We start from the raw sequence: 17,265 nt of genomic DNA on the forward strand, positions 1-17,265 counted from the left end.
GTTTTCTATATAAATAATACTATACACTGTGTATTCTATATACATAACACTATACACTGTGTCCTCTATATAAATAATACTATACACTGTGTCCTCTATATAAATAATACTATACACTGTGTATTCTATATAAATAATACTATACACTGTTTCCTCTATATAAATAGTACTATACACTGTTTCCTCTATATAAATAATACTATACACTGTTTATTCTATATAAATAATACTATACACTGTGTATTCTATATACATAACACTATTCACTGTGTCCTCTATATAAATAATACTATACACTGTGTATTCTGTATAAATAATACTATACACTGTGTATTCTATATAACTTATACTATACACTGTGTTCTCTATATAAATAATACTATACACTGTGTCCTCTATATAAATAATACTATACTCTGTGTCCTCTATATAAATAATACTATACACTGTGTTCTCTATATAAATAATACTATACACTGTGTATTCTATATACATAACACTATTCACTGTGTCCTCTATATATATAATACTATACACTGTGTATTCTGTATAAATAATACTATATACTGTGTATTCTATATAAATTATACTATACACTGTGTTCTCTATATAAATAATACTATACACTGTATATTCTATATACATAACACTATTCACTGTGTCCTCTATATAAATAATACTATACACTGTGTATTCTGTATAAATAATACTATACACTGTGTATTCTATATAACTTATACTATACACTGTGTTCTCTATATAAATAATACTATACACTGTGTCCTCTATATAAATAATACTATACACTGTGTATTCTATATAACTTATACTATACACTGTGTTCTCTATATAAATAATACTATACTCTGTGTCCTCTATATAAATAATACTATACACTGTGTTCTCTATATAAATAATACTATACACTGTGTATTCTATATACATAACACTATTCACTGTGTCCTCTATATATATAATACTATACACTGTGTATTCTGTATAAATAATACTATATACTGTGTATTCTATATAAATTATACTATACACTGTGTTCTCTATATAAATAATACTATACACTGTGTCCTCTATATAAATAATACTATACACTGTGTCCTCTATATAAATAATACTATACACTTTTTATTCTATATAAATAATACTGTACACTGTGTATTCTATATAAATAATACTATACACTGTGTTCTCTATATAAATAATACTATACACTGTGTCCTCTATATAAATAATACTATACACTGTGTCCTTTATATAAATAATACTATACACTGTTTATTCTATATAAATAATACTATACACTGTGTATTCTATAAAAAATAATACTATACACTGTTTCCATATACATAATACTATACACTGTGTTTTCTATATAAATAATACTATACACTGTGTATTCTATATACATAACACTATACACTGTGGCCTCTATATAAATAATACTATACACTGTGTCCTCTATATAAATAATACTATACACTGTGTATTCTATATAAATTATACTATACACTGTGTTCTCTATATAAATAATACTATACACTGTGTCCTCTATATAAATAATACTATACTCTGTGTCCTCTATATAAATAATACTATACACTGTGTCCTCTATATAAATAATACTATACACTTTGTCCTTTATATAAATAATACTATACACTGTGTCCTCTATATAAATAATACTATACACTGTCATCTATATAAATAATACTATACACTGTGTCCTCTATATAAATAATACTATACACTGTGTCCATTATATAAATAATACTTTACACTGTGTCCTCTATATAAATAATACTATACACTGTGTATTCTATATAAATAATACTCTACACTGTGTTTTCTATATAAATAATACAGTACACTGTGTATTCTATATAAATAATACTATACACTGTGTTCTCTATATAAATAATACTATACACTGTGTCCTCTATATAAATAATACTATACACTGTGTTCTCTATATAAATAATACTATACACTGTGTCCTCTATATAAATAATACTATACACTGTGTATTCTATATAAATAATAATATATACTGTGTCCTCTATATAAATAATACTATATACAGTGTCCTCTATATAAATAATACTATATACAGTGTCCTTTATATAAATAATACTATACACTGTGTATTCTATATAAATAATACTATACACTGTGTTCTATATATAAATAATACTATGCACTGTGTCCTCTATATAAATAATACTATATACTGTGTCTTCTATATAAATAATACTATATACAGTGTCCTTTATATAAATAATACTATACACTGTGTATTCTATATAAATAATACTATACACTGTGTCCTCTATATAAATAATAATATATACTGTGTTCTCTATATAAATAATACTATACACTGTGTATTCTATATAAATAATACTATACACTGTGTTCTCTATATAAATAATACTATACACTGTGTCCTCTATATAAATAATACTATACACTGTGTATTCTATATAAATAATACTATACACTGTGTCCTCTATATAAATAATACTATACACTGTGTATTCTATATAAATAATACTATACACTGTGTATTCTATATAAATAATACTATACACTGTGTCCTCTATATAAATAATACTATACACTGTGTTCTCTATATAAATATTACTATACAATGTGTCTTTTATATAAATAATACTATACACTTTGTTATCTATATAAATAATTCTATACACTGTGTCCTCTATATAAATAATGCTATACACTGTGTCCTCTATATAAATAATACTATATACAGTGTCCTTTATATAAATAATAGAGATGAGCGAACAGTGTTCTATCGAACACATGTTCGATCGGATATCAGGGTGTTCGCCATGTTCGAATCGAATCGAACACCACGTGGTAAAGTGCGCCAAAATTCGATTCCCCTCCCACCTTCCCTGGCGCCTTTTTTGCACCAATAACAGCGCAGGGGAGGTGGGACAGGAACTACGACACTGGGGGCATTGAAAAAAATTGGAAAAAGTCATTGGCTGCCGAAATCAGGTGACCTCCATTTTAGACGAATAGTGGATTTCAAATCCGGGTCATATGAGAATGTGAACTTTGTGACTATGAGACAGGGATAGCTGTACAGGCAGGGATAGCTAGGGATAACCTTTATTTAGGGGGGAATGTTATTAAAAATAACTTTTTGGGGCTCTATCGGGTGTGTAATTGTGATTTTTGTGAGATAAACTTTTTCCCATAGGGATGCATTGGCCAGCGCTGATTGGCCGAATTCCGTACTCTGGCCAATCAGCGCTGGCCAATGCATTCTATTAGCTTGATGAAGCAGAGTGTGCACAAGGGTTCAAGCGCACCCTCGGCTCTGATGTAGCAGAGCCGAGGCTGCACAAGGGTTCAAGCGCACCCTCGGCTCTGATGTAGGAGAGCCGAGGGTGCACTTGAACCCTTGTGCACCCTCAGCTCTGCTACATCAGAGCCGAGGGTGCGCTTGAACCCTTGTGCACACTCTGCTTCATCAAGCTAATAGAATGCATTGGCCAGCGCTGATTGGCCAATGTATTCTATTAGCCTGATGAAGTAGAGCTGAATGTGTGTGCTAAGCACACACATTCAGCTCTACTTCATCGGGCTAATAGAATGCATTGGCCAGCGCTGATTGGCCAGAGTACGGAACTCGACCAATCAGCGCTGGCTCTGCTGGAGGAGGCGGAGTCTAAGATCGCTCCACACCAGTCTCCATTCAGGTCCGACCTTAGACTCCGCCTCCTCCGGCAGAGCCAGCGCTGATTGGCCGAATTCCGTACTCTGGCCAATCAGCACTGGCTAATGCATTGTATTGGCTTGATGAAGCAGTGCTGAATGTGTGTGCTTAGCACACACATTCAGCTCTACTTCATCGGGCTAATAGAATGCATTGGCCAATCAGCGCTGGCCAATGCATTCTATTAGCGTGAACTGAGTTTGCACAGGGGTTCTAGTGCACCCTCGGCTCTGCTACATCAGATTGCTACATCTGATGTAGCAGTGCCGAGTGTGCATCAGATGTGTAGTTGAGCAAAACTGACTCAGCACTGCTAAGTCTGCATTCGCATAGGAATGCATTGGCCAGCCTTCGGCCAATCAGCGCTGGCTCTGCCGGAGGAGGCGGAGTCTAAGGTCGGACCTGAATGGAGACTGGTGTGGAGCGATCTTAGACTCCGCCTCCTCCAGCAGAGCCAGCGCTGATTGGCCGAATTCCGTACTCTGGCCAATCAGCACTGGCTAATGCATTGTATTGGCTTGATGAAGCAGTGCTGAATGTGTGTGCTTAGCACACACATTCAGCTCTACTTCATCGGGCTAATAGAATGCATTGGCCAATCAGCGCTGGCCAATGCATTCTATTAGCGTGAACTGAGTTTGCACAGGGGTTCTAGTGCACCCTCGGCTCTGCTACATCAGATTGCTACATCTGATGTAGCAGTGCCGAGTGTGCATCAGATGTGTAGTTGAGCAAAACTGACTCAGCACTGCTAAGTCTGCATTCGCATAGGAATGCATTGGCCAGCCTTCGGCCAATCAGCGCTGGCTCTGCCGGAGGAGGCGGAGTCTAAGGTCGGACCTGAATGGAGACTGGTGTGGAGCTATCTTAGACTCCGCCTCCTCCAGCAGAGCCAGCGCTGATTGGTCGAGTTCCGTACTCTGGCCAATCAGCACTGGCCAATGCATTTCTAAGGGGAAAAGTTAGCTTGCGAAAATCGCAAACTGACAGGGATTTCCATGAAATAAAGTGACTTTTATGCCCCCAGACATGCTTCCGCTGCTGTCCCAGTGTCATTCCAGGGTGTTGGTATCATTTCCTGGGGTGTCATAGTGGACTTGGTGACCCTCCAGACACGAATTTGGGTTTCCCCCTTAACGAGTTTATGTTCCCCATAGACTATAATGGGGTTCGAAACCCATTCGAACACTCGAACAGTGAGCGGCTGTTCGAATCGAATTTCGAACCTCGAACATTTTAGTGTTCGCTCATCTCTAATAAATAATACTATACACTTTGTCCGCTATATAAATAATACTATATACAGTGTCCTTTATATAAATAATATTATACACTCTGTATTCTATATAAATAATACTATACACTGTGTCCTCTATATAAATAATACTATACACTGTGATCTCTATATAAATAATACTATACACTTTGTCATCTATATAAATAATACTATACACTGTGTATTCTATATAATTAATACTATACATTGTGTATTCTATATAAATAATACTATATTCTGTGTTCTCTATATAAATAATACTATACACAGTGTATTCTATTTAAATAATACTATACACTGTGACCTCTATATAAGTAATACTATACACTGCGTCCTCTATATAAATAATACTATACACTGTGCATTCTATATAAATAATACTATACACTGTGTATTCTATATAAATAATACTATACACTTTGTATTCTATATAAATAATACTATACACTGTGTATTCTATATAAATAATACTATACACTGGGTTCTCTATATAAATAATACTATACACTTTGTCATCTATTTAAATAATACTATACACTGTGTATTCGATATAATTAATACTATACACTGTGTATTCTATATAAATAATACTATATACTGTGTCATCTATATAAATAATACTATACACTGTGTTTTCTATATAAATAATACTATACACTGTGTTCTCTATATAAATAATACTATACACTGTGTCTTCTATATAAATAATACTATACACCTTGTCATCTATATAAATAATACTATACACTGTGTCCTCTATATAAATAATACTATACACTGTGTTCTCTATATAAATAATACTATACACTGTTTTATCTATATAAATAATACTATACACTGTGTCCTCTATATAAATAATACTATACACTGTGTCCTCTATATAAATAATACTATACACTGTGTCCTTTATATAAATAATACTATACACTGTGTCCTCTATATAAATAATACTTTACACTGTGTCCTCTATATAAATAATACTATACACTGTGTATTCTATATAAATAATACTCTACACTGTGTTTTCTATATAAATAATACAGTACACTGTGTATTCTATATAAATAATACTATACACTGTGTTCTCTATATAAATAATACTATACACTGTGTCCTCTATATAAATAATAATATATACTGTGTTCTCTATATAAATAATACTATACACTGTGTATTCTATATAAATAATACTATACACTGTGTTCTCTATATAAATATTACTATACAATGTGTCTTTTATATAAATAATACTATACACTTTGTTATCTATATAAATAATACTATACACTGTGTCCTCTATATAAATAATACTATACACTGTGTTCTCTATATAAATATTACTATACAATGTGTCTTTTATATAAATAATACTATACACTTTGTTATCTATATAAATAATTCTATACACTGTGTCCTCTATATAAATAATACTATACACTGTGTCCTCTATATAAATAATGCTATACACTGTGTTCTCTATATAAATAATACTATACACTGTGTCCTCTATATAAATAATACTATATACAGTGTCCTTTATATAAATAATATTATACACTGTGTATTCTATATAAATAATACTATACACTGTGTCCTCTATATAAATAATACTATACACTGTGATCTCTATATAAATAATACTATACACTGGGTTCTCTATATAAATAATACTATACACTTTGTCATCTATATAAATAATACTATACACTGTGTATTCTATATAATTAATACTATACATTGTGTATTCTATATAAATAATACTATACACTGTGTTTTCTATATAAATAATACTATACACTGGGTTCTCTATATAAATAATACTATACACTGTGTCCTCTATATAAATACTACACACTGTGTCCTCTATATAAGTAATACTATACACTGTGTCCTCTATACAAATAAGTCTATACACTGTGTCCTCTATATAAATAATACTATACACTGTGTCCTCTATATAAATAATACTATACACTGTTTCCTCTATATAAATAATACTATACACTGTGTCCTCTATATAAATAATACTATACACTGTTTATTCTATATAAATAATACAGTACACTGTGTATTCTATATAAATAATACTATACACTGTGTTCTCTATATAAATAATACTATACACTGTGTCCTATATAAATAATACTATACACTGTGTCCTCTATATAAATAATACTATACACTGTTTATTCTATATAAATAATACTATACACTGTGTATTCTATATAAATAATACTATACACTGTGTTCTCTATATAAATAATACTATACACTGTATATTCTATATACATAACACTATTCACTGTGTCCTCTATATAAATAATACTATACACTGTGTATTCTGTATAAATAATACTATACACTGTGTATTCTATATAAATTATACTATACACTGTGTTCTCTATATAAATAATACTATACACTGTGTCCTCTATATAAATAACACTATACACTGTTTCCTCTATATAAATAATACTATACACTGTGTCCTCTATATAAATAAAACTATACACTGTTTATTCTATATAAATAATACAGTACACTGTGTATGCTATATAAATAATACTATACACTGTGTTCTCTATATAAATAATACTATACACTGTGTCCTCTATATAAATAATACTATTCACTGTGTATTCTTTATAAATAATACTATTCTCTGTGTTCTCTATATAAATAATACTTTACACAGTGTCCTCTATATAAATAATACTATACACTGTTTCCTCTATATAAATAATACTGTACACTGTGTCCTCTATATAAATAATACTATACACTGTTTATTCTATATAAATAATACTATACACTGTGTATTCTATATAAATAATACTATACACTGTGTTCTCTATATAAATAATACTATACACTGTGTATTCTATATACATAACACTATTCACTGTGTCCTCTATATATATAATACTATACACTGTGTATTCTGTATAAATAATACTATATACTGTGTATTCTATATAAATTATACTATACACTGTGTTCTCTATATAAATAATACTATACACTGTGTCCTCTATATAAATAATACTATACACTGTTTCCTCTATATAAATAATACTATACACTGTGTCCTCTATATAAATAATACTATACACTTTTTATTCTATATAAATAATACTGTACACTGTGTATTCTATATAAATAATACTATACACTGTGTTCTCTATTTAAATAATACTATACACTGTGTCCTCTATATAAATAATACTATACACTGTGTCCTCTATATAAATAATACTATACACTGTTTATTCTATATAAATAATACTATACACTGTGTATTCTATAAAAAATAATACTATACACTGTGTTTTCCATATACATAATATATAGTATATATATACACTGTGTTTTCTATATAAATAATACTATACACTGTGTATTCTATATACATAACACTATACACTGTGTCCTCTATATAAATAATACTATACACTGTGTCCTCTATATAAATAATACTATACACTGTGTATTCTATATAAATAATACTATACACTGTTTCCTCTATATAAATAGTACTATACACTGTGTCCTCTATATAAATAATACTATACACTGTTTATTCTATATAAATAATACTATACACTGTGTATTCTATATACATAACACTATTCACTGTGTCCTCTATATAAATAATACTATACACTGTGTATTCTGTATAAATAATACTATACACTGTGTATTCTATATAACTTATACTATACACTGTGTTCTCTATATAAATAATACTATACACTGTGTCCTCTATATAAATAATACTATACTCTGTGTCCTCTATATAAATAATACTATACACTGTGTTCTCTATATAAATAATACTATACACTGTGTATTCTATATACATAACACTATTCACTGTGTCCTCTATATATATAATACTATACACTGTGTATTCTGTATAAATAATACTATATACTGTGTATTCTATATAAATTATACTATACACTGTGTTCTCTATATAAATAATACTATACACTGTATATTCTATATACATAACACTATTCACTGTGTCCTCTATATAAATAATACTATACACTGTGTATTCTGTATAAATAATACTATACACTGTGTATTCTATATAACTTATACTATACACTGTGTTCTCTATATAAATAATACTATACACTGTGTCCTCTATATAAATAATACTATACTCTGTGTCCTCTATATAAATAATACTATACACTGTGTTCTCTATATAAATAATACTATACACTGTGTATTCTATATACATAACACTATTCACTGTGTCCTCTATATATATAATACTATACACTGTGTATTCTGTATAAATAATACTATATACTGTGTATTCTATATAAATTATACTATACACTGTGTTCTCTATATAAATAATACTATACACTGTGTCCTCTATATAAATAATACTATACACTGTGTCCTCTATATAAATAATACTATACACTTTTTATTCTATATAAATAATACTGTACACTGTGTATTCTATATAAATAATACTATACACTGTGTTCTCTATATAAATAATACTATACACTGTGTCCTCTATATAAATAATACTATACACTTTTTATTCTATATAAATAATACTGTACACTTTTTATTCTATATAAATAATACTGTACACTGTGTATTCTATATAAATAATACTATACACTGTGTTCTCTATATAAATAATACTATACACTGTGTCCTCTATATAAATAATACTATACACTGTGTCCTCTATATAAATAATACTATACACTTTTTATTCTATATAAATAATACTGTACACTGTGTATTCTATATAAATTATACTATACACTGTGTTCTCTATATAAATAATACTATACACTGTGTCCTCTATATAAATAATACTATACTCTGTGTCCTCTATATAAATAATACTATACACTGTGTCCTCTATATAAATAATACTATACACTGTGTATTCTATATAAATAATACTATACACTGTGTTCTATATATAAATAATACTATGCACTGTGTCCTCTATATAAATAATACTATATACTGTGTCTTCTATATAAATAATACTATATACAGTGTCCTTTATATAAATAATACTATACACTGTGTATTCTATATAAATAATACTATACACTGTGTCCTCTATATAAATAATAATATATACTGTGTTCTCTATATAAATAATACTATACACTGTGTATTCTATATAAATAATACTATACACTGTGTTCTCTATATAAATAATACTATACACTGTGTCCTCTATATAAATAATACTATACACTGTGTATTCTATATAAATAATACTATACACTGTGTCCTCTATATAAATAATACTATACACTGTGTATTCTATATAAATAATACTATACACTGTGTCCTCTATATAAATAATACTATACACTGTGTTCTCTATATAAATATTACTATACAATGTGTCTTTTATATAAATAATACTATACACTTTGTTATCTATATAAATAATTCTATACACTGTGTCCTCTATATAAATAATGCTATACACTGTGTCCTCTATATAAATAATGCTATACACTGTGTCCTCTATATAAATAATACTATATACAGTGTCCTTTATATAAATAATAGAGATGAGCGAACAGTGTTCTATCGAACACATGTTCGATCGGATATCAGGGTGTTCGCCATGTTCGAATCGAATCGAACACCACGTGGTAAAGTGCGCCAAAATTCGATTCCCCTCCCACCTTCCCTGGCGCCTTTTTTGCACCAATAACAGCGCAGGGGAGGTGGGACAGGAACTACGACACTGGGGGCATTGAAAAAAATTGGAAAAAGTCATTGGCTGCCGAAATCAGGTGACCTCCATTTTAGACGAATAGTGGATTTCAAATCCGGGTCATATGAGAATGTGAACTTTGTGACTATGAGACAGGGATAGCTGTACAGGCAGGGATAGCTAGGGATAACCTTTATTTAGGGGGGAATGTTATTAAAAATAACTTTTTGGGGCTCTATCGGGTGTGTAATTGTGATTTTTGTGAGATAAACTTTTTCCCATAGGGATGCATTGGCCAGCGCTGATTGGCCGAATTCCGTACTCTGGCCAATCAGCGCTGGCCAATGCATTCTATTAGCTTGATGAAGCAGAGTGTGCACAAGGGTTCAAGCGCACCCTCGGCTCTGATGTAGCAGAGCCGAGGCTGCACAAGGGTTCAAGCGCACCCTCGGCTCTGATGTAGGAGAGCCGAGGGTGCACTTGAACCCTTGTGCACCCTCAGCTCTGCTACATCAGAGCCGAGGGTGCGCTTGAACCCTTGTGCACACTCTGCTTCATCAAGCTAATAGAATGCATTGGCCAGCGCTGATTGGCCAATGTATTCTATTAGCCTGATGAAGTAGAGCTGAATGTGTGTGCTAAGCACACACATTCAGCTCTACTTCATCGGGCTAATAGAATGCATTGGCCAGCGCTGATTGGCCAGAGTACGGAACTCGACCAATCAGCGCTGGCTCTGCTGGAGGAGGCGGAGTCTAAGATCGCTCCACACCAGTCTCCATTCAGGTCCGACCTTAGACTCCGCCTCCTCCGGCAGAGCCAGCGCTGATTGGCCGAATTCCGTACTCTGGCCAATCAGCACTGGCTAATGCATTGTATTGGCTTGATGAAGCAGTGCTGAATGTGTGTGCTTAGCACACACATTCAGCTCTACTTCATCGGGCTAATAGAATGCATTGGCCAATCAGCGCTGGCCAATGCATTCTATTAGCGTGAACTGAGTTTGCACAGGGGTTCTAGTGCACCCTCGGCTCTGCTACATCAGATTGCTACATCTGATGTAGCAGTGCCGAGTGTGCATCAGATGTGTAGTTGAGCAAAACTGACTCAGCACTGCTAAGTCTGCATTCGCATAGGAATGCATTGGCCAGCCTTCGGCCAATCAGCGCTGGCTCTGCCGGAGGAGGCGGAGTCTAAGGTCGGACCTGAATGGAGACTGGTGTGGAGCGATCTTAGACTCCGCCTCCTCCAGCAGAGCCAGCGCTGATTGGCCGAATTCCGTACTCTGGCCAATCAGCACTGGCTAATGCATTGTATTGGCTTGATGAAGCAGTGCTGAATGTGTGTGCTTAGCACACACATTCAGCTCTACTTCATCGGGCTAATAGAATGCATTGGCCAATCAGCGCTGGCCAATGCATTCTATTAGCGTGAACTGAGTTTGCACAGGGGTTCTAGTGCACCCTCGGCTCTGCTACATCAGATTGCTACATCTGATGTAGCAGTGCCGAGTGTGCATCAGATGTGTAGTTGAGCAAAACTGACTCAGCACTGCTAAGTCTGCATTCGCATAGGAATGCATTGGCCAGCCTTCGGCCAATCAGCGCTGGCTCTGCCGGAGGAGGCGGAGTCTAAGGTCGGACCTGAATGGAGACTGGTGTGGAGCTATCTTAGACTCCGCCTCCTCCAGCAGAGCCAGCGCTGATTGGTCGAGTTCCGTACTCTGGCCAATCAGCACTGGCCAATGCATTTCTAAGGGGAAAAGTTAGCTTGCGAAAATCGCAAACTGACAGGGATTTCCATGAAATAAAGTGACTTTTATGCCCCCAGACATGCTTCCGCTGCTGTCCCAGTGTCATTCCAGGGTGTTGGTATCATTTCCTGGGGTGTCATAGTGGACTTGGTGACCCTCCAGACACGAATTTGGGTTTCCCCCTTAACGAGTTTATGTTCCCCATAGACTATAATGGGGTTCGAAACCCATTCGAACACTCGAACAGTGAGCGGCTGTTCGAATCGAATTTCGAACCTCGAACATTTTAGTGTTCGCTCATCTCTAATAAATAATACTATACACTTTGTCCGCTATATAAATAATACTATATACAGTGTCCTTTATATAAATAATATTATACACTGTGTATTCTATATAAATAATACAATACACTGTGTCCTCTATATAAATAATACTATACACTGTGTATTCTATATAAATAATACTATACAATGTGTCCTCTTTATAAATAATACTGTATACTGTGTCCTCTATATAAATAATACTATACACTGTGTCCTCTATATAAATAATACTATACACTGTGATCTCTATATAAATAATACTATACACTGGGTTCTCTATATAAATAATACTATACACTGTGTCCTCTATATAAATAATACTATACACTGTGTATTCTATATAATTAATACTATACATTGTGTATTCTATATAAATAATACTATATTCTGTGTTCTCTATATAAATAATACTATACACAGTGTATTCTATTTAAATAATACTATACACTGTGACCTCTATATAAGTAATACTATACACTGCGTCCTCTATATAAATAATACTATACACTGTGCATTCTATATAAATAATACTATACACTGTGTATTCTATATAAATAATACTATACACTTTGTATTCTATATAAATAATACTATACACTGTGTATTCTATATAAATAATACTATACACTGGGTTCTCTATATAAATAATACTATACACTTTGTCATCTATTTAAATAATACTATACACTGTGTATTCGATATAATTAATACTATACACTGTGTATTCTATATAAATAATACTATATACTGTGTCATCTATATAAATAATACTATACACTGTGTTTTCTATATAAATAATACTATACACTGTGTTCTCTATATAAATAATACTATACACTGTGTCTTCTATATAAATAATACTATACACCTTGTCATCTATATAAATAATACTATACACTGTGTCCTCTATATAAATAATACTATACACTGTGTTCTCTATATAAATAATACTATACACTGTTTTATCTATATAAATAATACTATACACTGTTTTATCTATATAAATAATACTATACACTGTGTCCTCTATATAAATAATACTATACACTGTGTCCTTTATATAAATAATACTATACACTGTGTCCTCTATATAAATAATACTATACACTGTGTCCTCTATATAAATAATACTATACACTGTGTTCTCTATATAAATAATACTATACACTGTGTCCTCTATATAAATAATACTATACACTGTGTCCTCTATATAAATAATACTATACACTGTGTTCTCTATATAAATAATACTATACATTGTGTCCTCTATATAAATAATACTATACAATGTGTTCTATATATAAATAATACTATACACTGTGTCCTCTATATAAATAATACTATACACTGTGTCCTCTATATAAATAATACTATACACTGTGTTCTCTATATAAATAATACTATATACTGTGTCTTCTATATAAATAATACTATATACTGTCTTCTATATAAATAATACTATATACAGTGTTCTTTATATAAATAATACTATACACTGTGTCCTCTATATAAATAATACTATACACTGTGTCCTCTATATAAATAATACTATATACAGTGTCCTCTATATAAATAATACTATACACTGTGTCCTCTATATAAATAATACTATACACTGTGTCCTCTATATAAATAATACTATACACTGTGTCCTCTATATAAATAATACTATACACTGTGTCCTCTATATAAATAATACTATACACTGTGTCCTCTATATAAATAATACTATATACTGTGTCCTCTATATAAATAATACTATATAGTGTCCTCTGTCTGTGGTATACCCTCACCACCGCTGTGATGTCATCATGTTCTGGTGATGTCATAATGGTCTTGGAATTCCAATGCAAAAGGTCAATCTCACTTGAATACGCAGTAAAGGTCAACCTCATTTGCATAGGTCGCTGACATGACTATGTGTCTTATATATAACAAATACTGTGCAGGGAGCAAAAATACATGAACAAGACATTGTGTATTACACTACAGACACACACATCTATATAGACACCTGCACATACATATGTATATACTGTGTATACAGGTGCAGCCGTCCATATGGTATGTGTGACCTGACTACAATGTTACACTGTCGGGTGATTCATTGCTTCACCTCCGTATATAGTGCAGCTCCATATACAGGACATGGCCAAATACAAACCTTCCAATTAACTTGTTCCTTGCCGAGGACGTAGCTCTAAGTCCTCCAGGGTGTCACTTCTCCCGCCCAGGATGTAGCTACTCAGTGGCGGATCCAGGCTTTGCGGGGCCCTGGGCAATTGACTGTGGCGGGGCCCCACTTACAAAAACCCGACAGGTAGGTTTTTTCTGTCCGCTTGAAAAGTCGGACATCTGTAGGACAGGCCCGGAGTGTAAAACAATGCACCCCATGTCCATAGGGGCAAAATCAGCAAAATTCTGCCCTTAAATGTTATATTAATCCCAGCGGACACTGACGGTAGTGTGAACGCCCCCTAAGATACTCCATGTCCTGATATTAATAGCAATTAACCCTATCATGTCCCTCACATTAACCCCCTGTGTGCCTCACATAAGAGTTACTGATATGGGAGAGACATGGAGGTAATAATGAAGTATCTTTATGATTAGTACCCCATATATCTCACACATCAGTAACCCTTATGGTGAAGTACACAGGGGGTTAATGTGAGGGACATGATGGGGTTAATTGCTATTAATATGAGGCACATGGAGTTACCAAAACTAAATGAATAACTCCAAATGCCTGACAGTAATAGGTATAGTAACCCCCTCCCCCCTCCAGCCTGTACCTGCGTGTTCTTTCTTTACTGTCACTTTGCTGAAGCTTCCTCTTCTCTCTCATGTGTGCAGGATGCAGGATGGCAGGGATCTTCTGTAGAGCGATAAGCTCCGCCTCCTGGGCTCTCCTCACTCTCTCATTGGTTGACAGAAGCAGCCAGAGAAGGGGGGTGAGGAGGAGCTTCCTGAGAGCGCTGAGTGGAGCGCCCTCTATCAGTAGCTGCAGCTCCCTGCGCTGGCTGCTCCCTATTAGCCGATGCTGCAGGTACACAGTGCGCTTCACACATATACTAATAGGGAAAGTATATGCACACTGTGTACCTGCAGCATCGGCTAATAGAGAGCAGCCAGCGCAGGGAGCTGCAGCTATGGATAGAGAACCAACAGGGGGCCCCTGCAAGTGCCCTGCCAACCGACCCGACCTGCGTTTTGTTAGGTCCGGGCCCTGCCGCGGGGCCCTGCTGGGTGGTTGCCCAGCTCGTCCCGGCCCTGGATCCTCCCCTGGTGATACTTGGGGCCTCGGTTATAGTAACTTATGGCTTTGCTTCACTTCACAGTTATAGAAATATAATCCCGGCAGCAGCCACTAGGAGGCGCTCAGTACATTGATACCGCCAGCCGTGATCTCAGTGCTGTACAGAATCTCTATACAGTGAGCGCCTCCTATTGGTGGCTGCAGGAAATCGCTCTGTATATCAGAAAGCAATAACATCAGGTCAGTGACCGCCCTATAGGGGCTGTATAGTAAGTGTATGATCCGCCCCCATGGAAGGCACAAGGCTCCCAGGGAGATACTATGTAGCTGTGACACCGCGTAGATAGTTAGGGCCGAGCATAGGAACTTTGCATTAGGCCCGTCATGACAGGGAACTTTCTTGTCATGCTGTTGTAAATCTTTCAGTACAGTGGGGGTTAATGGCCTCAGTATAACCATCAATATTTGGGGTCATTGTTAGGACAAAGGGGTGGGATGTTTTGATTATAGGGGCTATTTAATCTCCCCTTGTCCCTCACCAGATTGTCACTCTTACCTGGGACTTTCCCTCCCTCCCTCCCTTTCCCCATTTCGCTTTTGCCTTGTATTTTCTTTGTTCTGTGCCTTTGTTGTTTTCCTTTTTTTTTTTTTTTTTGCAGGTTGACCGTCCTTTCTGTCACGACAGCTGGCGGTAGGAAGGTCTAGCAGGGCACTCTGCAAAGTGGAGTATCGCTCAAATACAGGGGACCCATGGAAGGGTACCTTTGCAAATGTTCGTTATCATAATAGGAAAACGTATCAAGGTGTAGTGGGAGTTCACGGCAGTACCAGGACATCTTGTCTTCTCCCGTGTCGGCGCGCTGCGGCTGGGAGGTTGTTTGGACTGCCTCTCTATCTAGTATGTGGGCCCTGTCAGACCTTCCATTTAAGTATTGCATATGTTATCAATTGTTTAAATGCTATTCAATAAATTGGCTGTTTGTGGCCGCTCATATTCCATCGTACAAGTTGTTATGAGTCTTCTTTATGCCAGGGTGGGTTGGGCCGGGGGGGGGGGGGGTCATCTAGGTTTCAGCTTGTTCATTCGTTATATCCCAATAACATAGGAATATCCCGGTCATGTACAGTAATGCTCAGAGACTGTCTTTATATTTCCCATCTCC

Source organism: Leptodactylus fuscus, chromosome 6, assembly GCF_031893055.1.
Source record: "Leptodactylus fuscus isolate aLepFus1 chromosome 6, aLepFus1.hap2, whole genome shotgun sequence".
NCBI lineage: Eukaryota > Metazoa > Chordata > Amphibia > Anura > Leptodactylidae > Leptodactylus > Leptodactylus fuscus.